The sequence below is a fragment of the Octopus bimaculoides genome, chromosome 10, assembly GCF_001194135.2.
Source record: "Octopus bimaculoides isolate UCB-OBI-ISO-001 chromosome 10, ASM119413v2, whole genome shotgun sequence".
NCBI classification, from domain to species: Eukaryota; Metazoa; Mollusca; class Cephalopoda; order Octopoda; family Octopodidae; genus Octopus; species Octopus bimaculoides.
Window position 1 is genome coordinate 19,592,262 of NC_068990.1, and position 8,957 is coordinate 19,601,218.

At 36.4% G+C, this 8,957-nt stretch overlaps 1 protein-coding gene across 5 annotated transcripts in view; it reads left to right on the forward strand.

Moving 5' to 3' along the window:
• LOC106876210 (cys-loop ligand-gated ion channel-like) overlaps window positions 1-8,957 on the forward strand; it is a 526,199-nt gene that overhangs the window by 288,455 nt on the left and 228,787 nt on the right. The gene's annotated exons all lie outside the window — the stretch shown is intronic.

Genomic DNA, 8,957 nt, shown 5'->3' on the forward strand with positions numbered 1-8,957 from the left:
ATATATAGACATGTATGTGTGTGTGTGTGTGTGTGTGTGTGTGTGTGTGTATATGTATATATGCATATATACATGCGTATATGTACATACTTACATTTATACGTATATATCTGCATATGTGGGCACAGGACGTCATGAAACGTATACAACAAAAGAATTCGAAGCACGGGTACAGGGAACATGGACTATTCTTTCGAATAACGAAAGACACAAATGGAAAACAATACAAACATATAGAACGACCATTCATCAGTTGTTGGCTGTTTCTCTAGTCTCGTATTTCGAGCATTTAACAACAATATACGCTTTTGTATATTGTTGTTAAGTGCTCGAAATCGTGTTGCAGCCATCAACTTGTACGGTCTATATGGATGTATGGAGTCCAGCAAAATTCGCTTCCCTTCACTTCACATTTTTTTATCCTTGAAATCAGGAACTTCCTTAAGCTGGCGTTCATGTAATTTAATTGTAGATAATTCTCTATATATTCCAGGCTTCAAAAGTATGTAGGAACAAGTCATTAATCGTTAAAAGATTAAGAATCATAAAGGATGATAAGAATTACACTTATAGAGATAAGATTGAAACAAGCACACGGACCGTATCGCTTGTCTCAAGATCGCTTTCTCCACCTCGTCTCGGAGAGGCTGGAAAGTTGCTGTGCAATGTACTTCTACATTTAAAGATAATAAACGTCTCGAGAAATTGAGGAAAATAACTCAATTCTGAATTTTAAAAATTTATGTGGATTATTATCTCTCAGCATTACTCCTCCTCACTCACTGATTAATCATTAGTATGTTTTGATACAATGTATTATTCGACTGATAGCCAAGTGGCCGATACGGAAATGGATGTTATCGTATCTCATGTAAGGGATAAAAAAATAATTAATTAAAACAGCACATTAAATAAAGAAAAAAAAAATATCATATGCACATATATAGGCCCAAGAGTGGCTGTGTGGTAAGTAGCTTGCTTACAACCCACATGGTTCTGGGTTCAGTCCCACTGCGTGGCACCTTGGGCAGGTGTCTTCTACTATAGCCTCGGGCCGACCAATGCCTTGTGAGTGGATTTGGTAGACGGAAACTGAAAGAAGCCCGTCGTATATATGTGTATATGTATATATATGTATATGTGTGTATATGTTTCTATGTTTGTGTTTGTCTCCCCAACTTCGCTTGACAACCGATGCTGGTGTGTTTACGTCCTCGTAACTTAGCGGTTCGGTAAAAGAGACCGATAGAATAAGTACTAGGCTTACAAAGAATAAGTCCTGGGGTCGATTTGCTCGACTAAAGGCGGTGCTCCAGCATGGCCGCCGTCAAATGGCTGTAACAAGTAAAAGAGTAAAGAGTATTCCTTGTCGGAAGAGTCTCGGAATTTAAATTAATTAAAATTAATTATACAAAACTGCATGTTGTGATTCTGATCTCTAACTGTACTTTGTCCACTCTGGTGATAATTTAGCCTCTTCAACGCAGATAGATTAACCGTTAATACAGCTCTTGAAATGACTAGAGAGGATATGTTCTACGAGACTGAACAGTGCATGTTTGATATTTTAAACGAATAACTGAACAAATATTTCTAAAGATATCTATTTTATGGACAGTTAATATTAAAAGGCGCCAGCATACTTCGCGAGCCGAAACACTATGATTAATGAATCTATACATACTAAAGAATTAGAGAATAAGAATGAGTCATACTATTAATATTTATTCTGGCTAAAAATGCAAGTGTGTCAGCCTTAGATTTTAACATGATTAACACTAATTAAAATAGAATGAAACGCCAAGGGAATTTCAATTCCAGCAATATGGTTTCTATACTGGATACTTTTGCCTCTATTAAACAGCCTTGTCCAGCTACAACTGCGCATATTATTCGCTTTGGCTTAAAATTAATAAGTAATATAATTATGGAATTGATCTGAGTATATCGACTCTCATCTGAACCTCGGGTAGTTTTATTTTATGATTGCTCCATTGTGCAATAGCAGTTATTACCCATTGTTCAGTAGCAGTTATTAGCAAATCTGCCGTATTATTTGGACTTATGGGAGAACGGCTACATATGTTGTTAATCACTGACTTTCAGTTTAATATTTGAGTTTTTGTAAGGAGGCGAGCGGGCAGAATGGTTAGCACGCCGGGTAGAATGCGTAGTGGTGTTTCTTCCTTCTTGGCGTTCGAAGTGCGACTTTCACGGTCCATAAAATGAGTACTAACTGAACACTGGGGTTGTTCTAATCGACTTATCAGCTCATCCTAAATTGCTGACCTTGAGCCAAAATTTGAAATCAATATTTGAGTATTTGTGATATATTCTTCTGTCAATTGTGCACTATACTGTCCAATTCTTTTTCTAATTTTTCTAATACTTTTAGGTGTTCGTTTGGTCTGAGTCTTTGCTACGTCATATAATTATATGGTGTAGCCATTTTGAACGTGAAAATATGTTCTAAAATATCATTTAGCATGTTTGTGAAACAATCGTTTTTGCAGCTGTTTGCCAAGAGTATCGAGGGTCGCCCTTCTTCGATAATTGTAGTTCTTCTTACAATTACTCGGGAGAAATTTCCATTTGGTAATACTTCAAAACAGGCATTTTCTGAAAAAGAGAATTAAAAAGATGTCCTCACATTACGAGAGTCTGTAGTAGTAGTAGTAGTAGTAGTAGTAGTAGTAGTAGTAGTAGTAGTAGTAGTAGTCCTTTCTACTGTAGGCACAAGGTCTGAAGTTTGGAAGAGGGGGCTCAGTCGATTGCATCGACCCCAGTGTTTAACTGGTACTTATTTAATCGATCCCGAAAGGATGATAGGCAAAGTCGACCTCGGCTGAATGAAAACCCAGAACGTAAAGGCGAACGAAATGCCGCTAAGCATTTTGTTCAGTGTGCTAACGGTTCTGCCAGCTTGCTACCTTAGTGCTGATGATAATAATGGTGGTCAGGATGATAATAGTTATGTTTATCGTGATAATGATAGTAGCCAGTAGAGTTTGACAAAGATTTCAAAAAAGCAAATACAACACACAATTAGTGAGGTTTCTATCAATCACAAGAACATGAGAAATGTCAGACGTCTAACAAAAGATATAACAAGACTTTAAAATAAAATACCAATATAATTTCAATAAGAATGCAATCCCTAGCAGAACAGAGCATCTAGAATAATCCTGGGAAAACCTTAACCAAAATGTCCGTTTTGCACGGCCACTTCCTAAACATCGAAAGTGCTCTCTCAAAGCTTCTTTTCTGCTTTTTAGAAGCGCATGCATAGGACAGACTCACCAGTCTTGCTAATCTCACCCATCATTCAATTCATACGCTAGAAATCAGCACCTCCCTATCTATTCTTATCTTCCTTTTCAACTCGTATTTGAATACGTTGTCCGGATAGGCATATTCTTCTTCAAATCGTTCAGATTAACCCACTACAGAACCTCTTTCATTTCACCAAGCACAGGAAGTTTTGCCTCCTTTCCATGTTAAACGAAGGTGGTGCGCGGGAACGTCACTGTGCATTCGATGAATTACATGCGACTGCAGCTCTTCGACACAAGCTCACAGGTGGTAGCTAATGCACCGATACTGTACCACAGTGACTGTCTAGGCGCCGATAAGATTTCTTTAGACGACTTTCTCTTGGCGATATCTTTTATGTAAATATCTGTAGCCTTTCTCTTGATAGCGGATAATGCTCACATTCCTCTCTCTCAAGAACTCAATGCCATCACGTTGACATTGATTTACATATGTTATTTGCCTGCAATGAAAAAAACAGAACGTAAAGTTTACTATCCACGAATAGATTCTCTACCAACATGTGCAAGTAGAACGACGTGCGTCAAATAATATAAAACTTATATCCACGTTTGTATTACTTTCGATACAAACTTCATATATCATATTCTATATTGAACACATACACACACGCACACGCACACACACACACACACACACACACACACACACACACACACACATATATATATATATATTTAAATGCATATAACACACATATATTTATATATAAACACATACACACATATATAGATGCATATATATATATATATGCATCTATATATATATATATATATATATATATTTGCATACAACATCGTGTCTGTAAATGTGAGTCATGTTATCTAGTGAAGAAGCAATAGCAACAAAAGAAAGCGAAAGTTGTTATGACGGAATTGTCTAATGAATCACAGAACCATTGACAAGTTCCATAGTCATAACAATCTATCAACAGTATATGTCATAGCTCTCAACATGACATCCAATAACGCTTTCAGTATCAATCTATTAGTCTCTTTAATACTCACAGCTGGCATTCTATTTACGATTACTGCATTTCTCCAGGATGATAGATTGCCGGTTTACCTGCTGAGGAGTCGATAGTTAACATCCTGCCATTGCCAGTGTATTTAACTGTGTAATTATGCTGTGTCTTGCCATCATAAATAGATTTTATCTTCTTGGAAAATCTACTTCTAGACGTCTGTGAGCAAGTGTTTGGTTATTGTGCATATATATGAGGTCAAGTCTTCGTTGTTACAGAAATGAACAACGGCACTGATGACAGCTGAAATATATTACAAGGTGACTCAACATTAGATTAAATAGATCCTTGGTTACTCTGTTTAGTGTAATTAGTGGAGCATCATCCCCACTTTTACCTCCATGGTTGCACACAATGTTAGCCAGGTATTAAGGTAACACTTAATGCAAAATGGATACGGAATTTCTGTAATATTTTCATCCTAATTTCTTCTAAGTATCACTTTATATACGCACTTAAGATGGTTTACAAAACTCCGAGTAAGCCTTTAGGGGTTTTCTGCTGAGGTAGCATCTGTTATCTTAGAAGCACCTAAATTATCTCAACACCCTGCTCTGTCAAGGTAAAAAGGACACATTGAAAATTATAGTTTCTAATCCATTTTTTGTTACTGTCGGCCCCGAGACGTCTTTTAAGTTCTCTATCTCTCCTTCCCTTTACTCTTCCTGTCAAAATGATCTTGGACATGAATTGTGGCGCATTGAAATTCCAAAATACGATAGCTTTGTGGATTTGAACTTCTAGCTTTTCTAGAACTACAGAGTTTGTTGACCTGTTTTCCAGCTGATTCTGACTAATTTATGAAAGACCCTCTCTTATCATATAGCTCTAAACAGGTTGAAATATTTACTGGCAATATTCCTTTGATTGTATTTTGTCAGATATGTCCGAGCTGATGTTAATGAGTATCATGGTTCTTAAAACTACAAGAGACGCTTCTTGCATAAGCAAAACGCCTGAACGAGAAATAAACATAGGATATATATATATATATATATATGTGTGTGTGTGTGTGTGTGTGTGTGTGTGTCTTAATTTAGAGACAGTGATGTATATGTAATACTCTGTCAAATCTACATTTTATTTTCATCTACATGTATATTTGTAAAAAATTTATTTTGGAAACTCTGGTTAACAATTTACTACCAACAAATAACAACGTGATGCAGCTTCTTTCACTTTAATACGCCAACTTGTTTTATCTCTTTGTTTTCCTGTAATTGACGAGTGATTATCAAGTTCCGCTTAATGAAGCCTCTTTTGAAATGAATAACATTTACTAAATTTATTTTTTAATGTGTTGAGTTACCGTATTTTGTTTATCAACTTTAAAATACTCATTCTCGGCTTAATCTAACACGACTGAGTAGATATTTTTTTTTCTCGAATTCAGTAATATTTTTCATATTATCATGTGTTTTCTAACTTAGATATGTTACTAATAGCGCTAAGCTTATGTTATGTGTACGTGGCGTATGTTTACATGACGGCAACAGTATAACTGATGCCATTTGTGATAATCGGATAATATTCTTGAAAGTGTTATAGTTTAAAAACAATAAATACCTTTGAAGACTGCTGCTGTTTGATATTGTTTCAGTCAATGAATTTTAACTATTAATTTCTCGATGTTTACAACAAATAGAACAACGTCATGTAATTATTATTATTATTATTATTATTATTATTATTATTATTATTATTATTATTATTATTATTGTTGTTGTTGTTGTTGTTGTTGTTATTATTTAAGATGGTGAGCTGGCAAAATCGTTAGCACGCCGGACGAAATGATTAGCGGCATTTCGCCCGTCGCTACGTTCTGAGTTCAAATTCCGCCGAGATCGACTTTACCTCTCATCCTTTTGGGGTCGATAAATTAAGTAGCAGTGCAACACTGGGGTGGATGTAATCGACTAGTCCCCTTCCCCATAATTTGAGGCCTTGTGCCTTCAGTAGAAGAGATTATTATTATTATTATTATTATTATTATTATTATTATTATTATTATTATTATTATTATGTTACCTTGCTGAAAAAATACTTAGCGGCGTTTCGTCCGTCTTTACGTTCTGAATTCAAATTCCGTCGAGGCCAACTTTACCATTATCGGGACCGATAAAATAAGTACCACTCGAACACTGGGGGTCGATGTCATCGACTCACCCGCCCACCTGAGATTGCTGGCTTTGTCTCGAAATCTCCAAACATTACTATTAGCGTCATTTCTTGAGATTTGACATCCTGATTTCAAATTCCACTGAGACCGACATTCCATTTCATCATTTCAGCATCAATAAAACGAGTACCAGTTGAGTTCTCTGTCAATATAACGGAATAATCCCCTGCCACAAAACTAAATCCCTGAGCCTCTAGCAGAAGGGAACTTAGGAGGCAAGCTGGCTGAAGCGTTAGCACGCCGGACAAAATGCTTAGTGGTATTTCGTTTGTCTTTATGTTCTGAGTTCAAATTCTGCCGAGGTTGACTTTGTCTTTCTTCCTTTCGGTGTTGATAAATTAAGTACCAGCTACGTACTGGGATCGACTTAATTGACTGGCTCCTTCGCAAAAATTTCGGGCCTTGTTCTTTCAGTAGAAAACAATATTTTTCGTTCTGAGTTCAAATTCCGCCGAGATCGACTTTGCCTTTCATCCTTTCGGAGTCGATAAATTAGGTACCAGCTACGTACTGAGATCAACCTAATCGACTGCCCCCCCCCTCCACCCAATGTTCAGGTCTTGTACCTAGAGTAGAAAAGAATCGTTAGCACGCACGACGAAATGCTAAACGGAATTTCATCCGTTTTTACGTTCTGAGTGCAGATTACACCGAGGTCAACTTACTTAGTGTTTCATTCTTTCGCGATTATACTGTCTCCTTAAATTTTCCGGTCTTGTACCAAATTTTAAAACCATTAAAGACGTCGCGCTGGCAGAATCTATTGCACTTTGCGCAAAATGCTCAGCGGGATTTCTTCGGCATCTTTACAAGGTGAATTCAGATTCTGCTGAGGTCGAGTTTGACTTTCATCCTTTCAGGTCAATAGGATAAGTGTCCATTCACCACCGGAGTTGATGTTATCGATTTGCATCCTCTCCTCAAAACTGCTAGCCTTATGCTAAAATTATTACTATTGCTTTTGTTGTTGTTGTTGTTGTTTGTTGCTGTTAAGATGTCAACCTGGATAAATCGTTAGTCGAAGAAATGTCTTACGGTATATATTTATGTTCTTTAAATCCTGATTTCAAATCTCACTAAAAGTCAATTTTGCATTTCATCTATACGAGATCGATAAAATAATATAGAAGTGGCTTCGATAAAATAATGTAGAACTGGCTTCGATAAAATAATGTACAACTGGTTTCCATAAAATATTGTAGATCTGGCTTCGGTGGTATGGTATCAATTGATGCTCCTGGCATTGTATCTAAATTAGAGATTAGTTAGTGCAGTGACCTGGCAGAATCGTTACAGCATCATAGAAATCGTTTTACGTATTTTTGTTTCGAGGCTTCACAACTCAATTCTAATCCCATCTATGTCAACTTTGCCTTTCATCATTTTAAGTTGATAAATTGAAATACTATTCAAGTACTTTTTTTTCAAATTCTGGTTGATTCGTGTAAGATTTTAAAGGTATGTGTTGCCTTTTTTTGTTAAATAGTTACCGATTTTCCATAGAGGGAAAATGGTGTTTATATTCCCCATTCAGAAATACTGGTGTTTATATTCCCCATTCAGAAATACTGGTGTTTGCATTCATCGTAAGTCAAGAGTAGAAACAAACAGTTATCTCCCTTGAAAGCCTTGATTCGAATTACTTGGTTTGTTTTACAATGTCTTTTCTCTTGTGAATACCGCTACTGTTTAGAATCAACTCATAAACATAATCATACTGCAGTTTCCCACTTTGTTATTGCATGATTGCTAGATTGCTTTAATTTCAGGTTGAACTACTTTTATATAAATAATTTCAAAAATGCATCGGTGTGATATGCTATCAACTGCATTCACTAAACAATCCATGCTATATTTAATGCCTGTTATCTTCATGCAGTTTTCCGTAACGTTTCGCTTCAGCAATAACCGTTCATTACAATCATGCACCTGTTTCCGGGCAACTTCAGCAATTACGCTTAGAATACATCTTCTACTAAAGGAGCAGCCAGGCTGGTTTCGAGACCAGCAGTTATAGTATTATATATTTTTCGTAAATAGATTCTGGTATCTAATTTTACTTTTATGCATATTGCGTTGTTTCAAGCAATGAACAAAGATTTCCTTTCGAGTAACCTGTGGGGGACTTAATCGTAGACAGGTTAGTGATATATTGATGGTTGATGTCACAAATTCATAAACATTATTTAAAGCTATTTTATTACTCTTTACTTGTTTCAGTCATTTGACTGCTGCCATGCTGGAGCACCGCCTTTTTAGTCGAGCTAATCGACCCCAGGACTTATTCTTTGTAAGCCCAGTACTTACTCTATCGGTATCTTTTGCCGAACCGCTAAGTTACGGGGACGTAAACACACCAGCATTGGTTGTCAAGCGATGGTGGGGGGACAAGCCCAAATATATACACACATACATACATAC